The sequence below is a fragment of the Hyla sarda genome, chromosome 8, assembly GCF_029499605.1.
Source record: "Hyla sarda isolate aHylSar1 chromosome 8, aHylSar1.hap1, whole genome shotgun sequence".
NCBI classification, from domain to species: domain Eukaryota; kingdom Metazoa; phylum Chordata; class Amphibia; order Anura; family Hylidae; genus Hyla; species Hyla sarda.
In genome coordinates this window covers 35,133,413-35,150,456 of record NC_079196.1, presented here as the reverse complement: position 1 = coordinate 35,150,456, position 17,044 = coordinate 35,133,413, and the positions used below count along the sequence as shown (strand labels likewise).

General features: G+C 46.1%; 1 protein-coding gene and 1 long non-coding RNA gene across 9 annotated transcripts in view; one reads left to right on the top strand and one right to left on the bottom strand.

Moving 5' to 3' along the window:
• Positions 1-8,705, top strand: part of LOC130285192 (uncharacterized) — a 120,129-nt gene extending 111,424 nt beyond the window's left edge. The window contains exon 3 of the long non-coding RNA XR_008847283.1: positions 8,610-8,705. This is a non-coding gene — a long non-coding RNA (uncharacterized LOC130285192). The remainder of the gene's footprint in view (positions 1-8,609) is intronic.
• Positions 1-17,044, bottom strand: part of GALNT13 (polypeptide N-acetylgalactosaminyltransferase 13) — a 354,352-nt gene that overhangs the window by 235,027 nt on the left and 102,281 nt on the right. The window lies entirely within an intron of this gene.

Below are 17,044 nucleotides of genomic sequence, written 5' to 3'. Positions count from 1 at the left end.
CAGGCAGGTGGCAAGATCAGAATCACAAAGAAATTACGGCTTGGGACTGTCCAAATCAGCTCGGCAGAAGGCATCAGTTCTCGGAAAGAGTCCACCATTTGAAAAGGGAGGGACTGTAGCACCAGCAACTTGGACAGGAGCACTTTCAGCTTCTGCGCCGTTGGATGAGTGGGCGCATACTGTTGTCTCTTGGACATGGCTTTGCCGATGGATTGCTGGCGGAATGACTGACTCAAAGTAGGAGGAACAGGAGCATCTGGAGCAACATAAGGAGGGTATGACACACAGCTCCCTTCAGCTGAGGTGGTAGAACCTTGGCTGGCTAAAACAGGGAGCGGCGTGCCACTGGGTGATGCAGTAGGTTGGACCGATACATCGAAGCAACGGTTCTCCCAGGCTTCTTTATGGTGGTGCTGCATATGTTGACGAAGGGCCGTGGTGCCAACATTGTGACCCTGGCCACGCTTCACCTTCTGCAGACACATCTTGTATGTGGCCAGGTTAATATCCTCCGGATGCTTGATGAAAAACTGCCACACCGCCGAGTAGCTGATTTTCCCACTAACAGTCCGCACTAATTGACTGCTACTGCCGCCGACTCCAGGAACCCCTGTTCCACTACCTCCCGGGAAGGTAGGCTGCCGTGAAGCAGGTGGTCAACCCCCCCCGGGCACCCCGGGCTCCACACTGTTACGGGACGCGCCCGCAGCTCTCTAAGGTTTAAAGGGCCAGTGCACCAATGATTGGTGCCTGGCCCAATCAGCCTAATTAGCTTCCACCTGCTCCCTGGCTATATTACCTCACTTCCCCTGCACTTCCTTGCCGGATCTTGTTGCCTTGTGCCAGTGAAAGCGTTTAGTGTTGTCCAAAGCCTGTGTTCCAGACCTTCTGCTATTCCTATTTGACTACGAACCTTGCCACCTGCCCCGACCTTCTGCTACGTCTGACCTTGCCTCTGCCTAGTCCTTCTGTCCCACGCCTTCTCCGCAGTCAGTGAGGTTGAGCCGATGCTGGTGGATACGACCTGGTTGCTACCGCAGCAGCAAGACCATCCCGCTTTGCGGCGGGCTCTGGTGAATATCAGTAGCAACTTAGAACCGGTCCACCGACACGGTCCACGCCAATCCCTCGCTGACACAGAGGATCCACCTCCAGCCAGCCGAATCGTGACAGTAGATCCGGCCATGGATCCCGCTGAGGTGCCGCTGCCAAGTCTCGCTGACCTATCCACGGTGGTCGCTCAGCAATCGCAGCAAATTGCCCAACAAGGACAGCAGCTGTCGCAGTTGACCGCCACGTTACAGCAACTTCTGCCACTGCTACAGCAGCAACCATCTCCTCCGCCAGCTCCTGCACCTCCTCCGCAGCGACTGGCCGCTCCTAGCCTCCGCTTGTCCCTGCCGGACAAATTTGATGGGGACTCTAGACTCTCCCGTGGCTTCTTATCTCAATGTTCCCTACATATGGAGATGTTGTCGGACCAATTTCCTACAGAACGGTCTAAGGTGGCGTTCGTAGTGAGTCTTCTTTCTGGAAAGGCCTTGTCTTGGGCCACACCGCTCTGGGACCGCAATGATCCTGCCACAGTCCTGTCCTTCTTCGCTGAAGTCCGTAGTGTCTTCGAAGAACCAGCCTGAGCTTCTTCTGCCGAGAAATCTATGTCTGTACTGCGCTAGTACCGAACATTTCTTGGTGGATTGCCCTATTCGTCCTCCACGTCTAGGAAACGCACGCACGCACCCAGCTCATGTGGGTGTGGCGTCCCTTGGTACGAAGTCTGCTTCTCCACGTCTCACTGTGCCCGTGCGGATTTCTCCTTCTGCCAACTCCTCCTTCTCAGCCGTGGCCTGCTTGGACTCTGGTGCTTCTGGAAATTTTATTCTGGACTCTTTGGTGAACAAGTTCTGCATCCCGGTGACCCGTCTCGTCAAGCCGCTCTACATTTCTTCGGTCAACAGAGTGAAGTTGGACTGTACTGTGCATTTCCGCACAGAACCCCTCTTAATGTGCATAGGACCCCATCACGAAAAGATTGAATTGTTCGTCCTTCCCAACTGCACCTCTGAAGTCCTCCTCGGTCTGCCATGGCTCCAGCATCATTCTCCCACCCTTGACTGGACCACCGGGGAGATCAAGAATTGGGGCCCTGCTTGCCGCAAGAAATGCCTCACGTCTGCTCCCAGTCCCGTCAGGCAAGCCTCAGTGCCTCCTCCTACACCTGGTCTCCCCAAGGCCTATCAGGACTATGCTTTGCCTCCTCATAGCCCCCGTCCTGGTAACACTCTGCCCCGTGCCAAGCTTCACCCTTTGGACTCCCTCCCCATTCCCACTCCTTCTGAACTGCCTGCCTTTGATGAGGAAACCCTACAATCGCTCCCAGTGTCCTCGTCCCACGTGAAGCAATTACCGGACAAAAAAAGGGGGAGACCTAAGGGGGGGTACTGTTACGCCGAGCGCTCCGGGTCCCTGCTCCTCCCCGGAGCGCTCACGGCGTCTCTCTCTCTGCAGCGCCCCGGTCAGACCCGCTGACCGGGAGCGCTGCACTGAGACTGCCGGCGGGGATGCGATTTGCATAGCGGGACGCGCCCGCTCGCGAATCGCATCCCAAGTCACTCACCTGTCCCGGCCCCCGGCTGTCATGTCCTGGCGCGCGGCTCCGCTCCTTAGGGCGCGCGCGCGCCAGCTCTCTAAGGTTTAAAGGGCCAGTGCACCAATGATTGGTGCCTGGCCCAAGCAGCCTAACTAGCTTCCACCTGCTCCCTGGCTATATTACCTCACTTCCCCTGCACTTCCTTGCCGGATCTTGTTGCCTTGTGCCAGTGAAAGCGTTTAGTGTTGTCCAAAGCCTGTGTTCCAGACCTTCTGCTATTCCTATTTGACTACGAACCTTGCCGCCTGCCCCGACCTTCTGCTACGTCTGACCTTGCCTCTGCCTAGTCCTTCTGTCCCACGCCTTCTCAGCAGTCAGCGAGGTTGAGCCGTTGCTGGTGGATACGACCTGGTTGCTACCGCCGCAGCAAGACCATCCCGCTTTGCGGCAGGCTCTGGTGAATACCAGTAGCAACTTAGAACCGGTCCACCGACACGGTCCACGACAATCCCTCGCTGACACAGAGGATCCACCTCCAGCCAGCCGAATCGTGACACACACTTTCCACTTCTGCCACCATGCTGACTGCCAACGATGCTACCTCCTTGCTGGCTCAGCTGCTGCCTCACGGGCAACCTGCAACCCTCTTCTCCTGATGATGATGAAGCCCCTTCTGCACCCAGCTCCAAAGTGCGATCGGCTTCATCATCATCAAGTTGTGCCTGCACGTCACTGATGTCCTCCTCAGGTTCCTCAACAGTGTGTGCTTCAGGAGCCTGAACGCTCGCAACACCACCTCACACGCCACTCTCCTCATCACTACTTGCCTGCCTAGTGGAGGAAGCGACAGATGTCTCCTCCACTTCTTGGCTCGGCAGTAGCTGCTGATTGTCCTCTAGATTGTCCTCACTAAATAGTGGAGCTGAACCCACAGCATAAGATACTTCTCTAGGAGAGGGAACAGCATAGGACAAAGGCAATGGGAGGACAGGGACTGCTCCCGGACCATGCAAACTGAGGGTTTTGTCTGAGGAACCCACCGACTGTTGACTGGGGGAGTCAGATATCACTTGTGATGAAGTGCATGACAGTGTTAACCAATCGATGACGTCAGATGGGTTGCCGGTCGAGACACGACCGCTAGCTGATATCGGGAGCTCAGACCTCTCGCTGCCACTCTTGCTGCCACTCGCCCCTAGTCTGCTGCGACCTCTGCCTGCTCCTGTGGAATTTAGGCCTCTGTCACTCCTCTGTGCATGTCCTGGCATTTCTCTGCCTGACATACTTAGTGCGTATATGAGGGGAGTACAATACGCTCTATTACGCTTCAAACAGTATTTGTCTACAACACCAGCAGGTATGTACTTTTGGCTGGCCTTTCACAGTATCTAAGCTTTTAAGACTTTAACAGGAACAAAATGGTACACCACTTAGATGTAAGTATGTGGTATGCACTTATGAGGGGAGGACAATGCACTCCAGTACAATTAAAACAGTATTTGTCTAAAACACCGACAGGTGTGTACTTTTGGCTGGCCTTTCACAGAATCTAGGCCCTTAAGACTTTAGCAGGAACAAAATGGTACACCACTTAGATCTACACACAGGTTACACTTAATAGAGGACAATACGCTTTTAGTGCTCTGGTCACCCTAACTAGCTTGCTGCTATTAGCTTTTCAGTTGTTGTACACACAAGTGCTGCAGCACACAGTCGCTGTGTACTACACCCAAAATTACTACACTACACTCTCTCAATCTCACTCCCTTCCCTATCAGTGCTTCTAGGCTGGATTTGGGCTTGAGGTGAATTGCTGCTGTAAAAAAGCTTTTCTGTGCAACACACACTGCTCTCTGTCCCTCTCTGCAATAGAACGCTGATGTGACTGGGAGGTGAATCTCTTCTGTAAAAAAGCTTATCTGTGCAACACACACTGCTGTCTGTCTCTCTCTCTCTGTAATAGAACGCTGATGTGACTGGCCGCAACATGGCTGCCGATTATATAGGGCTGTGGCATCACAGGGGTGGCTGGCCGCTGATAGGCCTCATGCTGCATGTGATTCAGAGTCATCCCGCACCCCCTTGTTCCTGCCTTCCCAGGATTCCTTGCCCCATGTCCTCACATGTGGATCTGCCATTTTAGATGCCCAGCCCCTGGAGCCTGGACCGCACTAAATGAAGCGATTCGCGATTGAATCACTGCAATATTCACATTCGTTATGAATCAAATTTTTCCTGAAATTCGGAACAAATCGGCAGATTCGATTCGCTCATCCCTATTCACAATGCAAAAGAGAGTTACCAAATGAATATGCCATCAGGAGGGGGCACTATAATCCAGCAGGGCATCTCAAAACCATACGTATAAGAGCTGCATTGTAGCCAATCATTGATCTTTACAGAGGTGTCTGCACATAGTTTCCAAACTGTTGAGATTTTATATATAAATATAAGCAGGGGTGTAAGGGGCATTCTAAAGGGGTTATGCAGGATTAGAAAAACATAGCTGTGCTCTTCCAAAAACAGCACCACCCCTGCCCACCCTGGTTGTGTGTGGTATTGCTGCTGAGTTCCACTGAAGCAAATGAAGCTGAGTTGTAATACCATACACAACCTGAGGACAGGGGTGGAGCTGTTTTTGGAATAAAGCAGCTGTGTTTTTGCAGATTTTTTTACATATCTTATCCACATGGGGCCCAATCTACTATGCCCACCTCCAGCAGCAAGTTCAGAGTATAATAGTCTTATGATTGGTCCCAACTGTGTCCCAAATGTCTTTTCATAATGTACAGTGATAAGTCACACAGTGATGTCACAATACAACCATGACACTCACAGTGATGTCACATTACAACCATAATTATCACAGTGATGTCACAGTACAGGGACAGTAAACTCAGTCATGCCTTTAGTGACGCAGTGATGTCGCATGAAGGCCCATGCACACTGCAGGAATTATGCAAATCTTGATGTCCCGGTACAGGGTGAATACTAGGACTAAAACCAACGATTATTTTCAGAATCAATTAGCTGGTCGATGATTTTTTCGATTAATCAGATTAAAAATTGCAGTGAGGACTGTAGTTTTTATTGGTATCAATGTTATTGTATAATGTTAGAAGCTATGCATAAAGTTGGGTTTAGAAAAAATTAAATGGGCTCTGTAAGGAAATGTTATCTCCTTTTAATAAAAATCAAATGGATTATAAAAAAAATAAAAGACCACTAGGGGTCCCAATACCATCCAGAATATAATCCTGTCCGGCTGCAGCATCATCTTTGTCCCAGCTGCAGCACAGGCCGGGACAATGTCCAGGAAGTGAAGGCGGGTCTAGCGCTCATCTGTGCTCACTCCTGTCCTATCAGACTGCAGCATGAAAACAGAGAGGAGGGGTAACAGAGCAGCCTGCAGTAATTGGTTAAAAAGACCCAGCAAAGCACAGCAGACTCAGGGAGGAAGTGAATGCATGGTGAGTGAAGGTGGGCTTAGTGCTTGCCTCGGACACACCCATTCCTAAGAAAAGGATGTCAGAATGAGTGAGCAGCAAATCAGAGGGATTTGTGAGCCAAATACAGAAGCTAGACACATAAAAAAAATGACATGTAAAGAATCTGCATGACCTAGTGAGTAACGTATAGAAGTATTATTTTTTGTGTGATATGACAGGTATACTTTAATTCTCAGTTTAAAATACTGGAGTATCACATGAGGATAAAGGTTATATATTAACTGGAAGCCAAACCATTCTGGTTTATGATTTGTGTATTTGAATCAATAAATCCCTTCTTTATAGCAAACAGTGGGGTCCTGATCCAACGAGGAATCGGTTCACCCATTATTGTCTATGATTAAAGAGAGTCTTTAGGAGTCTTTAGTCATCAGGAATCTTTGCCTGTGGCTCCAAAACTGTCAGACGCCGAGTCGAAATATTCTGGTTTAGCAAACAGAGAAAAAAATAAACAAATAATGCTCCGTACATTAAATTTCTAAAGAAAGAGCAATGTATCAGGGACATCGCCCCTCCACCCCGCATGGAATGGCTAAGAAATAACCGCAGCAGTAAAATGGTATACTATATAATGCCGCCACGTATGCCAATCAGGCCTGGATCAAGGATTTTTGACACCCTAAGCGAAAGCTAATTTTGCCACCCCTTGACCCCGCCCATTGGCTTATCTCGATGTGTGGAGGCGCGCACGATATCAGGATGCTGGATCGACCTGACCTTAGTGATCATCCCTGTCTGCCTCAGAGGTGGTGTGCCACCTGTTGAAAGTAGCTTTCATATAAGTCAGTGTTTTTCAACCAGGGTTCCTCCAGCTGTTGTAAAACTACAACTCTCAGCATTGCAATACTAGCCGTTGGCTGTCCGTGCATGTTGGGTGTTGTAGTTTTGCAATATTGTAGTTTTGCAACTGGAGCAGGAGAAGAGGAGGCTGTGATTTAGCCAATCAGATCATGGTACGGCGTATAGCAGCAGAAGAGGAGTATGATGACCTTGTGGAAGACAGTGACTTGTTCACTCATGTGATTATGTAAATAAGGATAAGGCTGCTGTCACAGGTTCAATGTTATTATATTGACAGAGAAAGAACACCCTTTATCCAAACAGATCATGGTTCTTAGGGTAGCAGCAGGAGAGGAGTATGTTGACCTTGTGGAAGACAATCACTTGTTCACAAATGTGATTATGTTAGTGAGATAGGGCTACTATCACATCTGTAATGTTATTAAGTCAGCAAATAAAAAAAAGCCCTGTATCCAAAAAGATCATGGTACTGAGGGTAGCAGCAGGAGAGGATTATGTTGACTTTGTGGGAGGCAGTGACTTGTGATTATGTTAGTAAGCTTATGGTTGCTGTCACAGGTGCAATGTTGTTAAGTGGGTAGAGAAATAACAACCTTTATACAAACAAATCATATCAATGAGAATAGCAGCAGGAGAGGAGTATGTTATTGTGGGAAACAGTGACTTGTTCACTAGTGTAATTCACTAGTATAGGGCTGCTGTCACAGTTGTAGTATTATTAAGTTGGGAAAGAAAGAAAGCCCTGTACCTAAACTGATCATGTTATTGAGGATAGCAGCAGGAGAGGAGTATGTTGACCTTATGAGAGAGAGTGACTTGTTCACTTACGTGATAATGAGGATAGGTCTGCTGTCACAGGTCCAATGTTATTAGGTGGGCAGAGTTAAAGCACATTTTATCCAAACATATCATTATATTGAATGTAGCAGCAGGAGAGGAGTATGTTGACCTTATGAGAGAGAGTGACTTGTTCACTTACGTGATAATGAGGATAGGTCTGCTGTCACAGGTCCAATGTTATTAAGTGGGCAGAGTTAAAGCACATTTTATCCAAACATAGCATTATACTGAATGTAGCAGCAGGAGAGGAGTATGTTGACCTTGTGGGAGACAATGACTTGTTCACGAACGTGATTATGTTACTGAGGATAGACCTGCTGTCACAGGTCCAATGTTATTAAGTGGGCAGAGTAAACACACCTTTTATCAAAACATATCATAATACTGAAGGTAACAGCAGGAGAGGCATATGTTGACCTTGTGGGAGACAGTGACTTGTTCACTCGTGATTATGTTAGTGAGGATTTTGCTACTGTCACAGATGCAATGTTATTAAGTGGGCAGAAAAGAAGACCCTTATCCAAACTGATCATGATAATATGAATAGCAGCAGGAGAGGAGTATGTTGACATTGTGGGAGGCAGTGACTTGTTCCCTTTTGTGATTATGCTAGCAAAAAAGAGAAGTGCAAATCTCACGGGTAGTGTCATATTAGAGGGGTATTCTTCTTATATATAAAGCTTTTTGATATTAAAATAACCCTACATATACCAAGCGTTATAATATTCCTTTCAAACCCTTTACTTAGTGTATTTAGTCGTGATATTTGACTCTGTCTTAATCTACTTGCCTGATTCCCATGTTACCTAGTTCTGTCTCTTCCTATTAGTCCTTATTACTGAGCATGTTTCCATTATTTCTTCCTACAGTCATGTAAGGGGCCTTTGTCCTTCCGCAGCATCAAGTATCTTATACAGGAAACCATTCACCAGCTCTCCAAGAACCAGTCCGTCCCTTTTCTATTCATGACAACACAATAAACTCTTTCGCAATAACAAATATGTAAAGTTTGGCTTCTAAATAATCATCTCATGGACTCCGTGACCTGTAAGAGCCGGAGAAGAATAGCAGAAGTGACATGTGTGATACCTAGATATATAAAAATACAGTATTGCTCATGCCGAGCGCCCCCAGTCATTTTTCATCATCTGCCAGGGAGACGGCTCTTTGGAAGAGGAGAGGAGCAGCGCGGCTTTACTGCAGAAGAGCTTTGCTATTGGCTATAAAATGGCAGCTCATATCGCTTTATTGGAGTCTCTTTTGTGCAATTGTAAAGGACAGGACTTTTTTTCCCCCTTGTGATACATAAGACATGGTACTTGCATTTATTTAAAGCTTTTTTTTTTTTTTTTTTAAGAAATCACTGCTTGAATCAGGCCGATGGATAAAAGCCATTTTTCTTATGGAATTCTGGGTCAATAAATTGGAAACCCATATTCCCCATAGTGTAGGATGGTTGCAGAGCTGGGATGTAGCTCGGTCATGCCAGGAGGGGCTCCAACAAGCTGATTTGCCTTGGTCGGGGCATTTAGATGCAGGGTTAGGGCAATGAACTGAATATTTGCCCTAGATAAGAAAAAGCCTCGATAGAACTTTGAAGGGCATTAAAGGGGTTATCCAGGAAAAAACGTTTTTTTCTAACACATATATATATATATATATATATATATATATATATATATATATATATAATATATATATATATACCGTATTTTTCGCCATATAAGACGCACTTTTTCTTCCCCAAAACTGGGGGGAAAAAGTTGGTACGTCTTATACGGCGAATACACCCCTATCGCGGCGGTCCCTGCGGCCATCAACGGCCGGGTCCCGCGGCTAATACAGGACATCACCGATCGCGGTGATGCCCTGTATTAACCCTTCAGACGCAGCGATCAAAGCTGACCGCCGCGTCAGAAGGGAAAGTGAAAATAACCCGGCTGTTCAGTCGACTGAATAGCCGGGTTAGTGCTTACAGGACACCGGGAGGGACCTTACCTGCCTCCTTGGTGTCTTCTCCGTTCAGGGATCCCCTGTATGGCCGGCTCTCTCCTTCCTCGTCATCACGTCGTCGCGTACGTGCGTCTGCGTGCGTAACGACGTGATGGCGGTGACGGAGAGCGAGGATACCCGGCCGGCAGCAGAGACGTTCCGGAGCGACGGGAACACCGCGACAGCGATGGAGCGACATCCAGGGCAGCAGTGACGGGTCCGGAGCGGCGGGGACACATAAGTATTACCTCCTATGCAGTGGTCTTCAATCTGCGGACCTCCAGATGTTGCAAAACTACAACTCCCACCATGCCCGGACAGCCAACGGCTGTCCGGTCCTGCTGGGAGTTGTAGTTTTGCAACATCTGGAGGTCCGCAGGTTGAAGACCACTATTGGGTTCAAAATCTTTATTTTTTTAGATTTTGCACCTATAAATTGGGTGCGTCTTATACGCCGGTGCGTCCTATAGGGCGAAAAATATGGTATATATATATATATATATATATATATATATATATATATATATAAGCAAATTACTTCATTTGCAAATTACTTCTATTAAAAAAATCTTAATCCTTTCAGTACTTATGCGCTTCTGAAGTTAAGGTTGTTCTTTTCTGTCTAAGTGCTCTCTGATGACACGTGTCAAGGGAACCGCCCAGTTTAGAAGAGGTTTGGGGATTTGCTTCTAAACTGGGCGGTGCCCGAGACAGGTGTCATCAGAGAGCACTTAGACAGAAAAGAACAACCTTAACTTCAGAAGCTCATATGTACTGAAAGGATTAAGATTTTTTTTAATAGAAGTAATTTACAAATCTGTTTAACTTTCTGGAGCCAGTTGATATATAAAAAAAATAACCCCTTTAATCTTTATGGAAGAACTTGTTGCAGCAGAACCTGTTTTGGTTGGATCATCTAGTACACTGGTGGGCCAAACCGATGTTAGCAATGTAGAATAAATTAAAAAATCTAATTAAAATTTAAGTTTACACCCAATGCCCTAATGGCTATGAACAGGGAAAGGAAGATAAAACAAAGTATTCCAAGGCCTCTATGAGTTTCCTTATATTCCGGAGTTCTCCTTTAAAAAAAAAATAACCTTTGATACATTGTTAGGTTTAAGATACTGATGTTTCATGTTATGGATGCTAGATTTATGGGGACAGATCGCTGATCCAGGGAAATATTCTGATCGCCATATTGGGGTCGGGATGTAAAATTTCCTTTGTCATCTGGGAAATGGGCATTTGCCTTCTCCTGGATCAACACAGTAGGGTTTTATGTTGAACTTAAAGGGGTACTCCTCCCCTAGACATCTTATCCCCTATCGGGGATAAGATAGGGGATAAGATGTATAATCATGGGGGTCCCGCAGCTGGGACCCCAGCAATCTCTGTGCAGCACCCAGTGCTCGTTTAGAACGCTGGGTGCCGGCGGGTCGGGTCGTCACATCACGACTACGTCCCCTCGTGACTTCACACCACTCCCCCTTAATGCAAATCTCTGGGAGGGGGCGTGGTGTGACATCATGAGGGGGCATGGTCATGACGTCACGACCGCCGCCTGCTCCAAGCATTTGGAACAAAGTGTTCCTGATGATGGGGCAGCAGAGTACCCCTTTAATGGGTTCTTGTCTTTTTTTTATTTATTTTTTTTAAACCTTACAAACTATGTTACTTTGTTAATGCTGACCAAATCGGCAACATGTGAATAAAGTCTAATATATATATATACTGATCTAAGGAAACTCATAGAGGCCTTGGACTACTTGGTTTTATCTTCCTTTCCCTGTTCATAGCCATTAGGGCATTGGGTGTAAACTTAAATTTTAATTTGATTTTTTAATTTATTCTACATTGCTAACATTGGTTTGGCCCACCAGTGTACTAGATGATCCAACCGAAACAGGTTCTGCTGCAACAAGTTCCTCCATAAAGATTAAAGGGGTTGGGTGCTGCACAGAGATTGCTGGGGTCCCAGCTGCGGGACCCCCACGATTATACATCTTATCCCCTATCTTATCCCCTATCCTTCGGATAGGAGATAAGATGTCTAGGGGTGGAGTACCCCTTTAAGTTCAACCTAAAACCCTACTGTGTTGATCCAGGAGAAGGCAAACTCCCTCCCCAGGAGAAGGCTGATGCCCAGGAGAAGGCTGATGCCCTCCCCAGGAGAATGCTGATGGTCCAGGAGAAGGCTGATGCCCATTTCCCCGATGACAAAGGAAATTTTACTTCCCGACCCCAATATGGCGATCAGAATATTTCCCTGGATCAGCAATCTGTCCCCATAAATCTAGTATCCATAACATGAAACATCAGTATCTTAAACCTAACAATGTATCACAGGTTATTGTTTTCTTAAAGGAGAACTCCGGAATATAAAAATTGTCGCCCATACTGCCAGCAGTAAAAAAATAAAGATGTACATACCTTCCTCCGCTCCCCCGGGGCCTCCAGTAATCGGCTCCAGTCTCCACTGCGATCCACTTCCTGGTTGCCGGTGGTCGGATGAATCATACTGCGCTCAGCCAATCACCGGCCGCAGCAAAGTTAGACTCGGCCGGCGATAGGCTGAGCGGCAGTGTGAAAACGCTTCAGGACACAAAATTCTTCACTACACCGGCACCTGCTGCCGGGGCCGAAAACGCCACACTGCCGCTCAGCCTATCGCCGGCCGAGTCGGGACTTCACTACGGCCGATGATTGGCTGAGCACAGTAAGACTCTCTGACCACCGCCAACCAGGAAGTGGATCACAGCAGAGGCCGAAGCCGGTTACCGAAGGGGGAGCGGAGGAAGGTATGTACATCTTAATTTTTTTTTTTCTTCCGGCACTATGGGGGACAATTTTTATGTTCTGGAGTTCTCCTTTAATGACAGTGCCCATTTTAGGAGTCTTCACACAGCTTGATAATTCTCAATGTGACCCTTTAAATTTTGATCATTGTCGCCTGCACATACGCCATTTATTCAGGGTAATCTGCGGCCGATAATAATATTGTTCATTGGCCAATTGCTGGCCCTTTAACATAGGTTAATCTTCAGGAAAAAGTGTTCCTAGAATGTTCATTTGGACAATAATGGGCCCAGGTAAATGGGCTTTTTGGGCAATGTAGCTGCTTTGTGGCCTTCTGGGCCTACTGTACTTTAGGCAGGTAAGGGTCAAATGGCCAAAGGGTTAAATGAGTTATCCACAGGAGAACATTTTTTTTAAATCAACTGATGCCAGAAAGTTAAACAGATTTGTAAATTACTTCTATTAAAAAAATCTTAATCCTTCCAGTACTTATCAGCTGCTGTTATGATCCACAGGAAGTTCTTTTCGTTTTGAATTTCCTTTCTGTCTGACCACATTGCTCTCTGCTGACACCTCTGTCCATGTCAGGAACTGTACAGAGCAGGATAGTTCCTAAAAGGGACAGAGGTGTCAGCAGAGAGCACTGTGGTCAGACAGAAAGGAAATTCAATAACTTCCTGTGGATCGTAACAGCAGCTGATAAGTACTGGAAGGATTAAGATTTTTTAATAGAAGCAATTTACAAATCTGTTTAACTTTCTGGCACCAGTTGATTTAAAAGAAAATGTTTTCCAGTGAAGTACCCCTTTAAGATGGGACTACCGGCAGTTCTGTAGACAGCTGGCTTTTGCATCAGGCTACAGAGTTTAGATTAGATGGTTTTCCTACTTAATCTTAAAGGGGTACTCTGGTGGGAAACAAATGTTTTCAAATCAACTGATGCCAGAAAGTTAAACAGATTTGTAAATTACTTCTATTTAAAAATCTTAACACTTCCAGTACTTATCAGCTGCTGTATGCTCCAGAGGAGGTTGTGTAGTTATTTCCAGTCTGACCACATTGCTGTCTGCTGCCACCTCTGTCTGTGTCAGGAACTGTCCAGAGCAGGAGAGGTTTGCTATGGGGATTTGCTCCTGCTCTGCTCCTGACATGGACAGAGGTGTCAGCAGAGAGCACTGTGATCAGACTGGAAAGAACTACACAACTTCATCTGTAGTATACAGCAGCTGATAAGTACTGGAAGGATTAAGATTTCTATATAGAAGCAATTTACAAATCTGTTTAACTTTCTGGCTCCAGATGATTTGAAAAAATGTGTTTTCCACCGAAGAACCCCTTTAAGTAGGAAAATCAGACCTTCTAGACTGATACAAAAGTCAGCGGTCTACAGAACTGCCGGAAGTCCCATCGACTTGCAGGAGTTTGCACATATATCCAGCCGCCACAACAACATTATAGCGACTCTTTAAATACCCAAGTGTCCCACAGGATTCGAGTTGGCTGAAAGCCCATAGGTAAAAGTATCGAGTCCCTGAAAGGACGATAAACGGGCGCTAATCCTCCGAATCCCATCACGGCTGGGTTATTTAAGGACGAAGAAAACACTAAAACAAACAAACATATGTTACTTTGTCTATAGATAATGTTCACACTGACAGTGCTATAACTTACATCTGTTGCCGGAGTAATTATGTACAACACTTTAGATGCGCAATTCCCAGATCAATCCATTTGCTGAATAAAGAAATGCTGCATAAAGCTGCCTGCAACTCGCCAGGCTTTGTAGACACTACAAATCGGTGGTCTCAAACTGTGGCCCTCCAGATGTTGCAAAACTTCAACTCCCAGCATGCCCGGACAGCCGTTGGCTGTTTGAGACCACTGCTCTAAATATATCCATCCAGAATACCAGCCCGACACTGTTCCACTCGCTGCACATCATTTTGATACGCCGACTTTTTCAGACTGTCGCGCGCCGCATTTAATTCAGCCACCTGGACGCCGAAGTCCCAAGATCGAAAAAAATACCATTTCATTTACCTCTAATTAATGGTAATAAGTAGTTTCTCTGAATCAGATGAGAAATCCGGGATGCAAATATATCAACCCGAGGAGCAATTAAAATTCAGGGCGCCATTGTTGTACTAAGTACAAACAAATCTCCCTGCTGGCAGCATGATGGTTGTCACTGTCGCGCCATTATCTCGCGCATTAAAAACACTAACATCATCCGAAAGCGGCACCTTGTGAGCAGAAGTGCCGTTCAGCTTCACACGTGTTAAAGTGCCGTTCTCAAATATCATTATTGTGATCTCTACGGGTGTTTGGCAAAAAACATGAAAGGACCTCTCTAGATGCGCAATTCCCAGATCAATCCATTTGCTGAATAAAGAAATGCTGCATAAAGCTGCCTGCAACTCGCCAGGCTTTGTAGACACCTCGTAGCTCTCCAAATTGGTGGTCTTAAACTGTGGCCCTCCAGATGTTGCAAAACTTCAACTCCCAGCATGCACGGACAGCCGTTGGCTGTCCGGGCATGCTGGGAGTTGAAGTTTTGCAACATCTGGAGGGGCCACAGTTTGAGACCACTGCTCTAAATATATCCATCCAGAGTACCAGCCCGACACTGTTCCACTCGCTGCACATCATTTTCATACTCCGACTTTTTCAGACTGTCGCGCGCCGCGTTTAATTCAGCCACCTGGACGCCGAAGTCCCAAGATCGAAAAAAATACCATTTCATTTACCTCTAATTAATGGTAATAAGTAGTTTCTCTGAATCAGATGAGAAATCCGGGACGCGAATATATCAACCCGAGGAGAAATTAAAATTCAGGGCGCCATTGTTGTACTAAGTACAAACACATCTCCCTGCTGGCAGCATGATGGTTGTCACTGTCGCGCCATTATCTCGCGCATTAAAAACACTAACATCATCTGACAGCGGCACCTTGTGAGCAGAAGTGCCGTTCAGCTTCACACGTGTTAAAGTGCGGTTCTCAAATATTATTATTGTGATCTCTACGGGTGTTTGGCAAAAAACATGAAAGGACCTCTCTGCCAACCGCGTGAATCAGCTGGAACTGTTCTTCTGTAGATATCAAAGAAGGTGGAAAAAATAACACACAAGATCCCGACAGACCAGAGTTGGTCTTCTGTTAGTGTTATTTTTTAGCGGTTGAATGTGTTATTTGAAGTTATTATTATAATTTTTTTTTATTACTAAAGCGAACCTAACCTTTCACTGTTTTAGCTCATTTAATGGAGACTTATCCGTATTACCAACTTGTGACATGTCATGGTGAAAGGTTAGAGGTTTTGGTCCGGGGTGAGACCCCCCCCCCCTCCCCCCCAACAGATCACTAATACGAAGCGGTAGAAGCACTCAGCTCAGTGTTGTGTTCTAGTGTTGAGCACGAATATTTGTAATGCAAATTTTTATGGCAAATATTGACACTTTGCGATTTCGCGAATAGTTCGAATATAGTGCTATATATTCCTAATGACGAATATTGTTATTTTTTTCACATGCAAATTTTTATGCACATTTTTATGCAAATTTTCACATGGGAAAAAAAGTTAACAAACATTGCGAATATGGGCATTTCGCGAACATAGGATGAAAAATTGTCAATATATTCGTGAAAAATATCGCAAATTTGAAAATGGCCCCTGCCGCTCGTCACTAAAATGGGCTCCTTCCTTTATGCTCATCTTCCCTGTAAAATAGGTTGTGTGTGTTTATAGAAGGTCTCCTAGGCTATCCATGAATGTCTACACGGCTTGCTTCACACTCCTGCCAACAGGCTCCATTGTTTTAGCCCCGGACCTCCACGACCAAAATGTCTCACATGTCTATCACTATGGCATGCCACAAGTTCATAAAAAAGATAGTTATCCTTTAAAGTATACCTGTCATATCACAGAAAAATAATGCTTCTATAGATTACTCACTAGGTCATGCAAATGCTTTACATGTTTAGATTTGATGTGTCTTCTTCTGTTCTTCTGCTCACTCATTCTGACATCCCCGACCCAACTCACCATGCATTTACTTCCTCCCTGAGTCTGCTGTGCTGCGCTGGGTCTCTTCATCTAATCACTGCAGGCTGCTCTGTAATCCCCACCTCTCTGTTTTCATGCTGCAGTCTGATAGGACAGGAGTGAGCACAGAGGAGTGCTAGTCCCGCCCTCACTTCCTGGACTTTGTGCTTGCCTGTGCTTCAGCTGGGACAAAGATGATGCTGCAGCCGGACAGGATTATGTCCCGGATGGTATGGGGACCCCGAGTGGTCTTTTGCATAAGCCATAATGTAGTGGTAGGTTAGTACTCTTGCAACCCTGTTCCACTCATTCTCTATGAAGCTGCCTGAGATACAAGGAGCAGCTCCCGAAACGCGTTGTCCGATTCAATAGTAAAAACGCAGTTTAATAATTTAATTGTTGTTCTCCGATCTCTTGCTTCACTGTGGGTATAGCTGGCATCAGGGAAGCGTCGGTACACCAGCTTTCT